Raw genomic sequence first — 13985 nt, forward strand, 5'->3', positions numbered from 1 at the left:
GCCTGAAAAACGGGATTCCCTTGTGTGGGGAGGAAGGTTTCATGCCATCCCTGTGTTGCCTCAATGTGAAGGGGGCTGAAGGAGTGTTGGCACTTGGGAGCCAGAGGAGCTATGCCTCAGCTGAATACTTGGGCAGACAGGGTGGTGCAGGTCTAGCCAGAGCTGTTTACTGCTCTGCATGAAAACAAACTAAACGGAGCCTGGGAGAAAACTCCTCCTGTGTCAGCTTGGCCTGGTTTCTCTTCCTCCCTCTCCCTGCACGGTTCCTGAAAGAGCCTTGAGGCTCATTCTTGGTAGATGTGTTGCAGAGCATTTACAGATGTCTGTTTCCGTAGCCTTCTCCAAGCTACCTACAGAAAAATTTCCATCGTGGTTGGAGAAAGGTCTTCTAAGATGCCTCACTCTAGTCTTGGCAGATTCTCAAAAGCCTGGCATGCACCAGTGCTGGTCACCCTGGCCAGGCTGCTCTGCAGAAGCCTGAAGTCTGCTCTGCTGAGGACTTCCGCTCCATCCAGACCTGTCTGCATTGGAGATGGTAGCAGAACAGGTAGTGAGCCTCAGTGGGAGCAGGAGCAAACCACACAGCTGCTGGTTTTGACGTTGACTCTGGGCATCTCTGAAACTCCAGCTTCTCATTTGAGCCTCCTAGAGAAAGCTCTTCTAGGTAAGGTGTAAGGGTAGAGGCCTGATCAGAGCAGGCAGCTTTGATGTTTCTCCTAAGCCCACTTTGTAGCTCTGGGTCAAAGGTTGGTTACAGCTGCAGCCCAGCTTCTGTATGAAGACAGGCTTTAAGCAGAAACAGTGGGCAGGGTGGATGTGGGTGGGCTTAATCTTCAGATGCTGCCTTGGACGTTGTTTGTAGGTGTCCTGCTGTGGCCACACAAGGACTGAGCAGGTGTTTTCTGTGGTGATGGGCTGGTACGTAGAGCATGCGACTCTCTTTCGTGACTTTCAGACTTAGAATCTGCCAAGCTCCATTTCTGTCCATGTTTGAGACTGGAAGCAGGGAGGTTGGTTGGGTGGGAAGAGGAGACAGGAGGGAAAATTGAGCACACTTACACCATAGGCTCACTCCCCCCCCCACCAGTGCACTTTATTTCTTGTGCTTGCCTTCCTCCTTGTAAAACAAAACTCTCTGCCTTGGGCTAACCTCTTCTGGCCCATCAGTCTGCCTCAGTTGTTCTGGGCAGGGCTGAGCTGCCCTGTGCCCTTGAGCAGTGCCCCTGAATCCACAGGGTGACCCGAGGCCTGGCACCCTGTGTGGAAGGGGAAGCAGTGGGGTTGCTGATGTCTGGGACAAGCTCAGTGGTGACACAGAGCTCCTTCCCCCAGCCTTGCAATGAGCTTACCTGCTCACTGCAGACAATGCTATGCTGAGGCAAATGTCCTGCCAGAAGCAGCCTGGAAATTCAACAAGAGCTGCCTGAGGAGACCAAACCAGAGCTGTGCATACTTGCTAGCCCAATTTAGGAGGCAAAATGAGAGCTTGTCTGCGTAGGAGACGGAAATAATCTTACAAACCAAAAGCTTTTCTCAGCCTTAGCCTGTCAGGGGCCTTTACATACACTAAGAAAATGCTGGGCGAAGGAGAAATGCAGCACAGAGAATTTTATTTAGCTTTCAAAAAAGCTTTTGAAAAAGTCCCTCACAAGAGGCTATTAAAGAAACTTGGTCGCCTGGAGGGTGAGGGGTAGAGTTCTCCTAGAGATGGAAGCTGATTGAGGTGGGAATTGGAGTCAAAAGTAACGGCCAATTCTTGGCACGAAAAGAGGTTAATGGTGGGTTGGTTTGATTCAGTAGGAGACAGTGTTCTCTAAAAGCCCTAATGAGCTGCAAGAGGAGGGAAACAGCTGAAGATACAAGATTATTTAGGTTAGCTAGGAAGAGAGAAGGTGACAGAAGGGCAGCAGCAGGAGGAGGTAATGGTTAGTGCTGTTGTGCTATAAGGAGGCTTTCATATGAATCCTTTACAGCGTTCATCTGCATGGGCACTGCTGCAGCCTGAATGCTCTGGCACCCCTGAGGCTGTGACCAAATCAGCTGGTGTTGCTGAAGCCATGGCAGGATGTACAGCAAAGTGGTGAGACCCACTTGTCTCTGGCCTGTTGCTCCAGCATCTCTGTTTGACTTCTGCTCCAGTCCCACACTGTGCTCATGTGTGGAATGTCCATGTGATGCCCCTTGTGCAAGGTGGTGCTGGCACCACAGCTCTATGTGATGGCTTGGAGCTGTGCTGCGCAGGAAGAGTCCAGGGACCAAGTCCCAGTGAGCCTTTGTGTAGCCCCATAGCTGACCCAGCTGCTCCTGCTCAGCCCCAGTCTGTCAGAGGAGCTTTTCTGCAGCAGGAGAAGGTAAATTAATTAGTGTGTGCAGCACGTGAGCTGTCTGCCTCTAATGGGAATCTTGGAGGGCAGCAGGTACCTGTGCCGCTGCCACCTCTGCTTAGAGGGGGCTCTCAGCACTCGAGGGGGCCAGAGGGGAGCTGGCAGCCTTTCATTTCCAGCTGCCAACGTCTGCCAGCCAGTTAATGCTGAGCTGGCAGCCTTTCATTTCCAGCTGCCAACGTCTGCCAGCCAATTAATGTGGGTAGCCCTTTTCTCCTTGCCCCTAGAAGCAGCAGCCGCTCCCCTCCCTGCCCCACCTGCCTCTGTGGGGAGGCTTGTTAAGGCTGCTTGATGCACTCCAGGGATTCGCTTCCTCAGCTCTCATCTGCTCTGGGTTAGCTCCCTCAGTTCTTGCTTGTTTCGCTTTTCAAGCTGTTGCTGCTGGCAAGCAGTAGCGCTGGCAGAGGCTGGCAGGGATCAAGCTGTCCTCGCTGGGCGTCAGCTCCCTGCCAGTCAGCATCTCAGAGAGGGCACCACAAGGCTGCTTCCTAGCATCCACCCTTTGTGCCAGTCTTGCCTGATGATTAGGGCCAGGTGTCTCTGAAGCTCAGTGGTGCCACATGGGAGGGACTGGGAAGCCCAAGTGATGCCTGGGCAGGTCACAAATGATTCAGTGGAGCAACCAAGGTGTGAGCCATGGGAGATGTGAGCCATGGGAGATGTGAGCCAGGTGAGGAGCCAGTGCCGCTGCTGGAGAGGCAGCTGACACCAAGGTCTCTAGGAGAACCTGCTCCTGAGACCAGACCACCCTTTGTATGGAGAGCCACATTTGGCTCTGCCACCACACTGAGCCCTTCCTTCAGCTCTGTCTGGTAGGATAGTGAGCACTGGGCTGGTGTCTGGATTTTGTAGCTGCTGAAGTTTCTCTTTCTGTTCTTGAGGTTAGCTCTGCTCTGGCTTCACTTATGGAGTTGGATTTTGGAATTTGTGCTCTTTACAAGCCCAGGAAACACCTGGGACTCCTGGGACCTCCATCTTTACCCTCTGAGCTCCTAACTCCAGCCTTATTAAGGCTGAGGTGAAGTAGCAGAGACTGTGCAAGCTGTGCAAAAACATGAGATGTGATTGGAAATTTAGGTTTGGTCCATTCTATTTCTTAGACTCAGCTACACGTGCAGGCCAATATTTCCAGCCACGTGAGTGCCATGGGTACACCACTGCTGAGGCTTCCTCCAAACCCTTTCTCTGGGCCTTGCAAATAACAGACCAAAAGAGCTCCAGGCTAGGCGCTTGCTACTCTGAGCATCGCTTGGAACACAAGGAAAATGCTGCCCTAATGTCAGTGGTGTTCCTTGCAGATGCTGGGGGAGAGGGAAGTCTTGAACGTCTAGAAGAGTACAGGAGAGCAGGACAGGTGATGCTGGGGCTCTCTATATACTGTGTTGTGAGTAAAGGAGGGGCTGTGGGGTTTATCCTCTCCAGTGCTCACTATTGTGCTAAATGGGCTTCAGCATCTCTCACCAATGCACGTGAAGTGTCCGTGCAGAGCCTTACCTCACTTTGGTGTGTTCCTCTTTTTTTTTGAGAGCAGGTGGGGTTATCTAATGTTGGAGACCTTCTGCAAGGCATCAGGCTGCTGTCCTTACTCTGCCCTGCCAGGACTGCCATTGCCTGAAGTACCAGGAGCAGAGCTGGGTTTTCGGACTGACCCCTTCTCATGTGTCCCTGCAACTGTGGATGGTGATGGGCTCAGGGGCTACTTGAGCCAGCAGCTGCTGGGGTGATTTATGGGTGGAAATGAGGGTGCCCATTTAGGGGCTCTCACCATGTCCTCATCCTGGCACAGCCCTGTGCTTCTAGGCTTCTTCTATTAGACTGTGAAGTTGCCCAAGGGCAAGGGTGCTCTCCTGAGCTGTTTGAAAGGTGAGTGCTTAGCAAACATGGGCTTATGCACACCCCACTCCCCCCAAACAGCTTTTGTGTATGACCCTACCTTGATTTGGTGCAGAGATTAAAGCATTTTTATCCTCAGGAATTCTGTGGCATGTGGTTGCTGCCTCAGAGCAAGGAAGCTGTGGTCCATCTTGGAGTTTAATGCTGGCCCCTTGATACCATCATGGCTATTAAAGTCTGTCCCTCAATCCCCAGTTCAATAATACAGTAATATCCTGATAGGATCAGAGGCTGGCTCTGATGGCAGATGGGCTCCAGCCCCTCCTGCAGTGCAGGGCACTGCCCCTCCATTGCAAGGAAACTTTAATTTGAGATTATTTGGTTTTGCAGCAGGCTCTGGAGCAGGGGACAAGCGAGTTCCCGGTATCAGAGTGGTGGTTGCTGGCTGCTGACCAGGCACTGCTGAAAGCCAGGCCCCTTGCTGGGCTCTGTCATGTTTTGCTGGCTGCTGTCCAATCCTGTCTCCTCTCCTTTCCCTGGGTGCTGGTCAGACCTCCCCAGTGGGTGCAGCTGTGGCTCTGCCCTTTGGGGTCATTGCCCCTGGATTTGCCTGCTCCTGCTGGGGAGGGCTGTACCCCCATCAAGGTAGGCACCCACCCCTGGGGTCCTGTAGGCTGCAGCATCCGCCCAGGCACATCTTGCTTTGGCCATAGGCACGGCTAGGAGAGGCTCGGAGGGGCTGATGAAGGCTGACTGGCAGCCACCAAGGAGGCTGATACCAAGTGCTGAAGTGCTACAGCCGCAGCGGGGGTTGCACCGATCTGTCTGCCCGCTGCAGAAGTTCCCAAGGAAGCCCTGCCGGCAGCTCCCTGCTAATCACCTACATCAAAGCAAATGCTAATTAAACCCATTATTTAGGGAGGGATTGAGGCTGGTGCTGCTGTATTGCTCCGGGGAGGCCAAGCCATGAAACAGCAGCTTTTAGGCTCTGGGACCAGATGTGACCAGCAATGACAAGTGACTCTGCAAAGGACAAGGTGGTTTTGTAGCACACAGGGAGCACCTGAACCTTGGGCTGCAGCCTTTGAGGAGGAGGAGAGCTGAGCATGCAAAAGCACAAGGTGTTGTCCTCCACCCTGCTCCATCTCCCATGGCCGCTGGCAGGTCAGGAGAAGGGATCTCGCTCTTGGGATTCTTATTTCAGTCACACAAATGCAGTGGTGCTGGGTCTTGACAGGGGCACTTAAGCTTCTCCTACAGCCTCTGGCTGAGTGGTTGGCATCAGTTGGGGTGCAGTGACCCAGGGCAGGCCCCAGAGATGGGTTTGCTCTGGGGACACTGAAGATGACTAAAGCCAGCATTGTTTTTATGATGAAGCCTCAGGTTTGGCTGACAAAGGTGGCTGTGTCAGCATGATGCACATAGGCTCTTGTAAGGTATTTGACAGCCTGGTCAGAAATCAGCCCTCTGCAGCACTCTGTGGGTTTCATGCACCTAAGTGCCACAGTGTGTGTCTGGGGAGACAACGTAGGTCATAGCAGTGAGATGGGGCTGCCACAGGCAGGCAGGTGAAGGTCAGGATGTCTGAAGTCCCATGGGGATGAGTGACACCACTGGGTACCATCATGTGGAGAATCTGAATTCCTTTGAAATCAAACTTGGAGAGCAGCTTGGCTAAAACCCCACTGGTTCTCTGAGGTGCTGCAATAGAGCCAGCTCAGGGATACCAGCAGACAGGGAACTACTAGTGGGTGAAGCTCTCATCCCCGCCTTGGTGCTCTCTTGGCTTGTGCTTGCCCCCCATAGTGCTTCACTGTGGAGCTCAACAGGACAGGACATCTCTTCCCCACTGTTTCTCCAGGCTCATGTCCACTCCTCCTCTCCCTGCCCTTGGGTCCTTAGCACCCCTAGGTGATGTTTTCTGGCAACCTTCTACTCTTTTTCCTGCTCTCTGGAGTGTCACTTATGCTCATCATGGGCTTCCCTTCCTAGAAGCACTGCCTCCCGTGCAGTTAAGGGAGTCGATGGGAGCAGAGTGGTCTGGAGATAAGATGCTCACCAGGGCTCCAGTGCATCCATGGGGATAGCCCAGGGTGATGCAGTTCCACTCACTCTGCCTGCCGAGAGCGGAGCCAGGCTGCAGGTGCCCATGTCCTGCCCACAGGCCAGTGAGGGGGGCACACTGGCCATCTGAGGCATTGCCCTTGGTCAGAACCACTCTGCATGGACCCACTCTGATGTCGCCAACTCCAGCCCCATTGGCTGCACACATATTAGCTTAAGGGATGGTGAACAGCCTGAAACCGCTGAGACCCCTCCTGCCTTGAGCAAGCCCTGCTTCATCTTCATCAAAGCTGTTCAACGCCATCCAGATGGCCTAATGGACCTCATCAAAGTACAGTTTGTGGTGCAGTGTGTAGCTATTTGAACCACCCTGGCTCAAGGTTGGGAGTAATGTTTTGTATGGGCCAGAAGCACATCTGCCTCAATTCGTTGAGAAAGTGATGGATGGAGGCACCATGCTCTGGAGCCTGGCGTGTGGATGTTGGCCCAGCACTGAGGCTGGGTGGTGGTAAACAAGGACCTGGGTGGCCTTTGGCATAGAGGGTGTGGGCTGGTGCTCCTTTGGTCTCCCCTAGGGGTTGGCAGCTACTGCTGTAGGGATAGATGCAGATGTAACAGATCCTGTCCTTTAGGAAACAGCTGGAAAAGCCCTTGGAGCCCTTGTGGCAGAACAAGATCTGTCTTGCCAGCTGCCTTGTCTCTGGCTTGCAGCCTCGCCATTTTGCCACCAGCTCTTTGCAGTCCTAAGGAGCTGCTCCTCCTTGCCAGTGTCTTTAGCTATTTGAGGAGACTTTAAGTGCTGCCTTGCTTTTCTCTGCACTCTCTGAACAGGCTCTGTATGCTGCAAGGGTCCTTCTGCACCACTACCCACAAGGGTGATGTGCTCCTGACCCATGGCTGAGGCAGAAGAGGTCTTGTCTCCTATGCTGAGGATGCTGCTGGGTTTCCAGGTAGGATCTCAAGCCCTGAATAGGTGGAATAAGTAAATTTTCATTAAATAGATTTGCCCTTCAAAGAAATAAGGCCACAGCTGCTTGATTTTTCTCTTTCCAAACACTGTCACTAGGATGATGTGTTTTAACCATTTCAGTGATAAAACCCGTTTAGGGTCAGGTGCTCAACTGGGTGTGAATTCGTCTCATGGCTCAGCCAGGTGCCTGTGTGCAGCAGCAGCTGCCCAAGGTACAGCCAGAGTGTGAGGAGTGGGGTGCTGCAAGCCAGGATCCAAAGTCCCTTCCACCTACAATGGCCTCGGCCAGACCCCGACCCAGTGCCAGTGGCTGCTAACACCCTGTTGCCAGTGAGGCAGGCGAAAGCAGTTGCTCTCTGGAGGTGTTGACAGCTGCTCTCCTTCATGCTGCAGTTGCAAGGCCATGTGTCCACCTGCCCCTTGAAAGCTGCTCGGGGCCCCTCGCCGCACCTGGCTGCGTCCCAGCTCTGCCCAGCTGCCCAGACGTGTCGCTTGCTGCGGTTCTACCCTCCAGCCTCATCGGCCAGGGACTGGAAAGTAAGTCCCGTCTCAGGGTCATTTCCATTCATGAGAACGCCAGCCTGGGCTGGGAGTTGTGTTTATTTTGCTGATGTAGTTATTTGCCTCCCACTCGCGGCTCCCCCACCCCTGCCCAGCAGGAGCAGGGATGCTCCACGCAGGCTCGTGGGCGCCCGCAGATGCCTTTGCTTTCTGCCACACCCAAAAAATCCCAAGCCTCCATCACTCTCATCTTGGGTGACTTCTCGGCCTGACCCTGCTCCAGGTGCTGGGAAGGGGAGTTAGTGTTGCACTGGTACATCTGCCCTGCCGTGAGTGAGGCTCTTGGTGCCAGGTCCCCGGAGAGAAGTGCTTTGCACCCTGCCCAGCTGGCGCTCACCTGCCACAGTGCTGGCTGGAGGCTGCTGTGGGGCCAGTGCCAGGGCAGAGCTGTGGAGAGGAGGAGGAGGGCCGTGAAGGAATGTACTGTACACACGTTTGTGTATGTGCTCCCATCCAGGGGTGAGGGGCTGCAGCACGGAAGGAAGGATGGACAGAGCTGGGCTGGCAGCCTCCTGCACTCCTCCTCCTCCTCATCCTGTGCTCTCTGCCTTGAGAAGTCTTATTTAAATAAATGATGCAATTACTGGGAATTAAGGGGAGGTGAGGGATCGACGCCAAAACAGAGGCTGCTCATTTCCAACTTTCCCAGATCCTCCAGGTTTGTCTCTGCACCTTCTCTGTCTCTCTGGAGGCTTCTCTTCCTCCGAGTGAAATCATTAGAGGGATGGAGACCTGTCTGGCATGCGGATAGTTCCCCTCCTCCTCTGCTGTCTCCTTCCCTGACCACGCTGCTTCTTTCAGTGAGTTATTGACTTTCAGATCCCTCTGGAGGGGCCTTTGCCTTCACCTTCCCCCAGCTCTGGGGTTAGCAGTCCCAGGGCTGCAGGACTGTGCTCTGTAGATGGCCCTGGCCCTGCTGCCCTCCTGTTCTGCAGCAGCCTCCTTCTTGCCTCCCAGTTCCCAGGCAGACGCAGCAGCGAGATTACCGTAATGATGTCCGACAAGGCAGTATCAGGAATTACACTGATAAATCTAAACAGACAGCTTATGACAAAAAAAACCACAACACCAACAACAAAACCACACAAAAAAAACAACAGCAAACAACCACAACTGAACCCAGGCCTGTAATTTAATACAGAGTTATTAGCCTGGCTGGCAGAGAACAGAGCTGTTGCATCCTGCAGCCTTGAGTCTCCTCCATCCCTGCCTCTGCCTGGAGAAATGGCCTCTTGCCATAACAAAATACTTCAGCCAGATTGTTATCTTGGCTTGGGGTGGTGGAGTCTCCTGGATGTGGGGTACAGACAATGGAGTGATTGGGAGACCCCCAAGGGCAGTGAGCTGCCCTCATCCCTGCAGCATGTGGCAGCTCAATGCCCATGACCAGCCTATGCTGGACTCTGGAGTGGGGCTGTCTTCCCGGGGTAAAGTTCAGTGGGAAGAGGATGGAGTGCAAGGGTGAGGAGAGGGACAGCCACACCTATGGGAGGTGTGAACGCTGGAGGACAGCTCACCACCACACTTGCTGCCCGAGGAGCGGAGGCAAGTGACTGGTAGCCAAGTCTTTGCCCTGTGGCAGCCACAGAGGGAGGGGGCAGGACCCTGCCAGGTCCAGAGCAGGGTCAGCCTCTTTCTTGGGAAAGCAAAGCTCTGCCTAGGGCTGGCCGCATTAAATGCGTTCTTGGCAGGGCAGTTGCTGGCTGTGTTCCTCGCTGTGGTTTTTGCACACACGCTGTGTTCCTCTCGGTTTCCTTCCTTGCAGAGGACTCTGTAGGAAGCATTAACGTTAATGGGGGCTCTATGGAAGGGAGATTTGTTTGTGGGAGCACAAACCCTGTCCAGATCGCTGCCTCGGGTGAGACACTCACGCAAGCACAGAGCTTTGTCCCCCTGCAGTGCTGATGATTGCCTCAAACCAAGAGGAACACACCTCTTTTAAAAGAGACACTTAAACCAGTGGGTGCATTAAAGGAAATATTTATGAGGCTGTGTGTGTGTGAGAAGGCAGGCTCCACCAGGCTGCCCGCTGAAACAAATCTGACGGCAGAGTGGCTGCAGACTCCCTGCCCTACGAGAGAGGAAGCCCAGGGGGGCTGCAGGAAGCGCCCAGCGGTGCTTGTCTCAGTGTCCCCAGCACGGGGAGGCTGGTGAGCCATGAGCTGGCTATGCCAGTGGTTCACTGCCTGTGTGTGCCTGGGGATTGTCTCCTTGCTTGGCACAAGTTTCTCTTTGAGTGAGTGGCTACCTCTGTCAAGGGTGGGTTTGCTCCCTGAAGCGGATTGAGTTTAGGGGATCTGTCCCCACCTAGCTCAGGGACCAGTGGAGTGGTGTTTTCTGCAGACATTCTCTCCAAGACAGTTGCTAGTACCTTCTGTAGAACCCAGTGGCCTGCAGAAATGGTATAGATTGATCTATACCAGGGTAGAGAAGAGCAGGGTAAATTTAGAGTAGACCTTAGGGACTATGGGAGTGGTGAGACCCTGGAACAGGTTGCACAGAGAAGCTGTGGATGCCTCATCTCTGGAAGTGTTTTGTGATTCTGTGACACAGAGAGAGGGAGCTGCCACTCTGCCTGCACCTGGCTGAGTTGGAAGACACCCTGGGCACCCTTGGGAGAGGACAAGCCCTTAGGCACTCAGCCTCTTCTCTTGCCGGTGCTGAGCTGGTGCTGCCAGGAAGATGGCAGCTGTTTAAATGCCAGGTCAACAACTGAGTCTCCCTGCCCAAGCCCAGGGCTGCAGGCAACAACCTCATGACATCTGTGGGTGGGCTCTTGCCTTGTGTAACATACAATCCATGGAAGATGTGGATTGTGTCCTCAGGCCAGTGTCATCCCTGTGCAAGACAAGAGAGGACACAACACCTGCCTCTCTTCTAATAGCTTGCACATTCATAAAGGAGTTTAGGAAAGCTTAAGGAGTCTGAAATAAATCTCCCTGCTGGGCCACGTTTCCTTGCAAAGCATGACTGCTTTCCCAGTTGAGGAGATGCAGGATAGTGTGAATACAAGTCCTTATCTTCCCCATCGAGCACCATCTCCAGGGAAGCAGCCTTTCCCCCTCATTCCAGCTTTCCCTAGGGCAGCACTGGACATGTATGGCCCCATGAGTGCCCCAAATGTGAGCTCTGTGAGAGGGCAATTGCTCACGGATGTGGGGTCTGTCAGGACCTGAAACGTGCTGGGACGAAGCCACACGTCAGGGAGCAAGTGACATTGCAGAGGAAAGCAGGAGGACTTGCAGGGCCTGAAGAGGAGCAGAGCTGCTTCAGCCTTCCGGAGAGGAGGTGATTGAAGGCATCCGGCTGTGCTCTGCTACCTTGACCAGGCCCCCAGGACTCATCCACAGCCACATCTTATCATGCTTCACAGCACGCCTGGACCAGAGCTGGAGGAACAAAAATACCGATGCTGAAGCTGCATTAGACACATCACTTAGTGCTCAGCTGTTTCCCAGCCTCCCGGGCTGCGGGGAGAGACAGGGTAATGAAAGGTTCTTTCATTATTTGAAAAATGTCATTTTTAGCACCAGTGATGGATGCCAGAGCCACAGCCCCAGGGAGGGGGTGACTATGTTTAGCCACGCAGCAGATGCAGCCCGAGCAGCCCAGGGTGATGGTGGCACCAATGGCCTCCATTTGCTTTGGGGTCCCGAGCAGGGCACAGGCAGGAAAATAGGATGTGGCCATTCTGGCCCACGTGGGGGAGTCAGGTGCCTGTGAAGGAGACTTTTGTGACTAAGGCAGAAAGTCATCCTCACTCACCTGGCCAGCACACGCCAGCGCTGCCTGCACCAGCCTGCCAGCATCCTCGAAATGCCAGGGGATCCCCAGACACCCACGCCCTCGGCTTGGCAGCAAATACCAGCGCTTGATGTGAGGGGGCACAGCAGGCAGAATGTTAGACGTGTTCTCACCTGATGTCAGCCCTTGGAAAGTTGGCTGCTGGGTACTGCCACTTGCTCAAGCTCACCAAAAGCAGGAGGGCAGCTGCAGCCTGTGTCCGCTGCAGCGTTTGGGGAGGTAGAGGGGGCATGCACATCTGGAGGGAGTTGAGCACAGCAGCCTGCCACCCAGCCTGCTGCACTGTAATCTCTGCAGTTAACAATCATCTGCCTTTTGTGTTTTAAAAGATTGCTGCTGCTATTTTAAGGCTGGGCTCAGTTCTGTCACATTTGCCGTATAAGCACGACTTTGAATATTTCAGTATAATTGTTTTGTTGCAGTCCCCATTCTTGCAGCATCTCTTTGCTTGCTGGGTAATGGAAGAGGGAAAGTGCCTCTGAATCACTCCTTTTATACCTATTATCAAAAGAGAGAAAAAAAACCCTCCAGTTTTAAAAGAGTGGAGGTGCAGTTTTGAGCTATTCCCCTGCTGCTGCAGAAAGTGGCACATGTCCCCTCTGGTCGCCCTACCTGTGGGGCAGAGCTTGTCCACAGAGCCAGGCGCTGTGTGGGCAAACATTGCTCCTGCTCCGCTTGCCTGCTGCTGGCAGCCAGCCACCCACCGTGCTCCCCAGGCTCCTGTGCCACACAGCTCTCTGCCTGACCAGCAGGGGCAAGCAGGAGCTCAAGCCCTTTAAACAGATTCATTAATTAACCTTCTGACTCGCTGCTTTGTTATTTCATTAACTCAGTAACCCACAAATGCACAAATCTGCCTGCTTACATGGGCAGCAGTGTCCTGGCCAGCACGGGCAGTGCTCAGCCTTTCTCCTTGGCATGACGCAGGGTCCCCAGCAGTACAGTGGGCAACACAAGAGCCTGGCTGCTGCTGTCCCATCTCCAAAGGCTTTTGGGGTACTTGCTGTGTTGACATCTTCCAGCTCAGGACACCATAGACTTGTAGAATGCCTTGAGCTGGAAAAGACCTTAAAGATCATCCAGTTCCAAGCCCCTGCTGTGGGCAGGAACACCTTCTACTAAACCAAGTTGCTTGAAGCCTCATCCAGCCTGGTCTTAAATACTTCCAGAGACAAAGTGTCCACAGCTTCTCTGGATGACCCATTCCAGTGCTCAATCACCACCACAGCAAAGAAACTTCTTCTTGATGTTCCATCTAAGTCTACCCTGCTCCAGTGTAAAACCATTGTCCCTTGTCCCATCACCACCTGTCCTTATAAACAAACAATCCTTCTCTGTCTCTCCTATATCCTCCTCCGGATACTGGGAGGCAGCTCTAAGTTCTCCCCAGAGCCTTCTGTACTTCAGGCTGAACAGATCCAAGCCCCTCAGCTTGTCCTTGTATAAGACCCCCTCTGATCATCTTTGTGGACCTCCTCTGGAACTTCTCCAGCAGTTCCCTATCTTTCTTTTGTTGGGGCTTCCAGATGGGTCAATGATTTAGTGCTCTCACCAGCTGCTGAGTCCATAGACCTCTCCCTCGGCAGGCTGATGCTTGGGAGGGCTGGGCCTTTCTCTCTGTCTCTGCCTGGGTTTTGCCCCTGTGCCTCTCCCCTCCCGAGCTGGCTTTGCTTTGCTGTTGGGCTGATAGCTTAACATTTGTCAGCAGGCTGGCTACCGGGGGTTTATTAGAAGTGGTTTGCAGTGTGAATACTTTCATCACCAAGCACATTTTCTTCAGGCTGGGGTTGATTTTTGTGAGTATTAAAGGCACGTGGATGGATCCAGAGGCTTTGTAGGAGTACGTCTGGCGGAGGGAGCGGGGCTGGCGGCCCATGTTCTGCTGGGCCAGGCAATCTGGATCTGCCTGAGGGCAAAGGGATCTGGTGCCGGAGGGAGGGAAGCAGGGCATGAAAGTGTGTGAGTCAGGCACCAAAAAAACCTGAGTGCCTTGCAGGTGGACAGAAAGGAAGGAGAGGTAGCTTGTGAGCATGTGCATGAAGGCATTTTTTTGAGTGGGGTGGGAGGGCAAGCTGGGGCCAGGGTATTCTCCCTGGAGACCAGTGGGGGCTGCCAGGCTGGGACAGAGCATATGAAGCAAGGGCAGATCTATTGGCCAGAGGCAGAAGTGTGTGTCTGAACAGGCTGTGCCATGTGCCACAGGGGTGGGTGATAACTGCTTCTTCATCTGCAGAGCCCCCACTGTGGACGTGAGGCTGCAGGACCAGGGTTGAGTTCTCCAAATACCCCAGCAGCCAGGGGCTGGCACTGTGTGCCAGGAGCCATGTGTGAGTGTAGTCACTGGGAGTCTCTCAAAGATAACTGGGGGA

The sequence above is a fragment of the Pogoniulus pusillus genome, chromosome 1 (genome assembly GCF_015220805.1).
Source record: "Pogoniulus pusillus isolate bPogPus1 chromosome 1, bPogPus1.pri, whole genome shotgun sequence".
NCBI lineage: Eukaryota > Metazoa > Chordata > Aves > Piciformes > Lybiidae > Pogoniulus > Pogoniulus pusillus.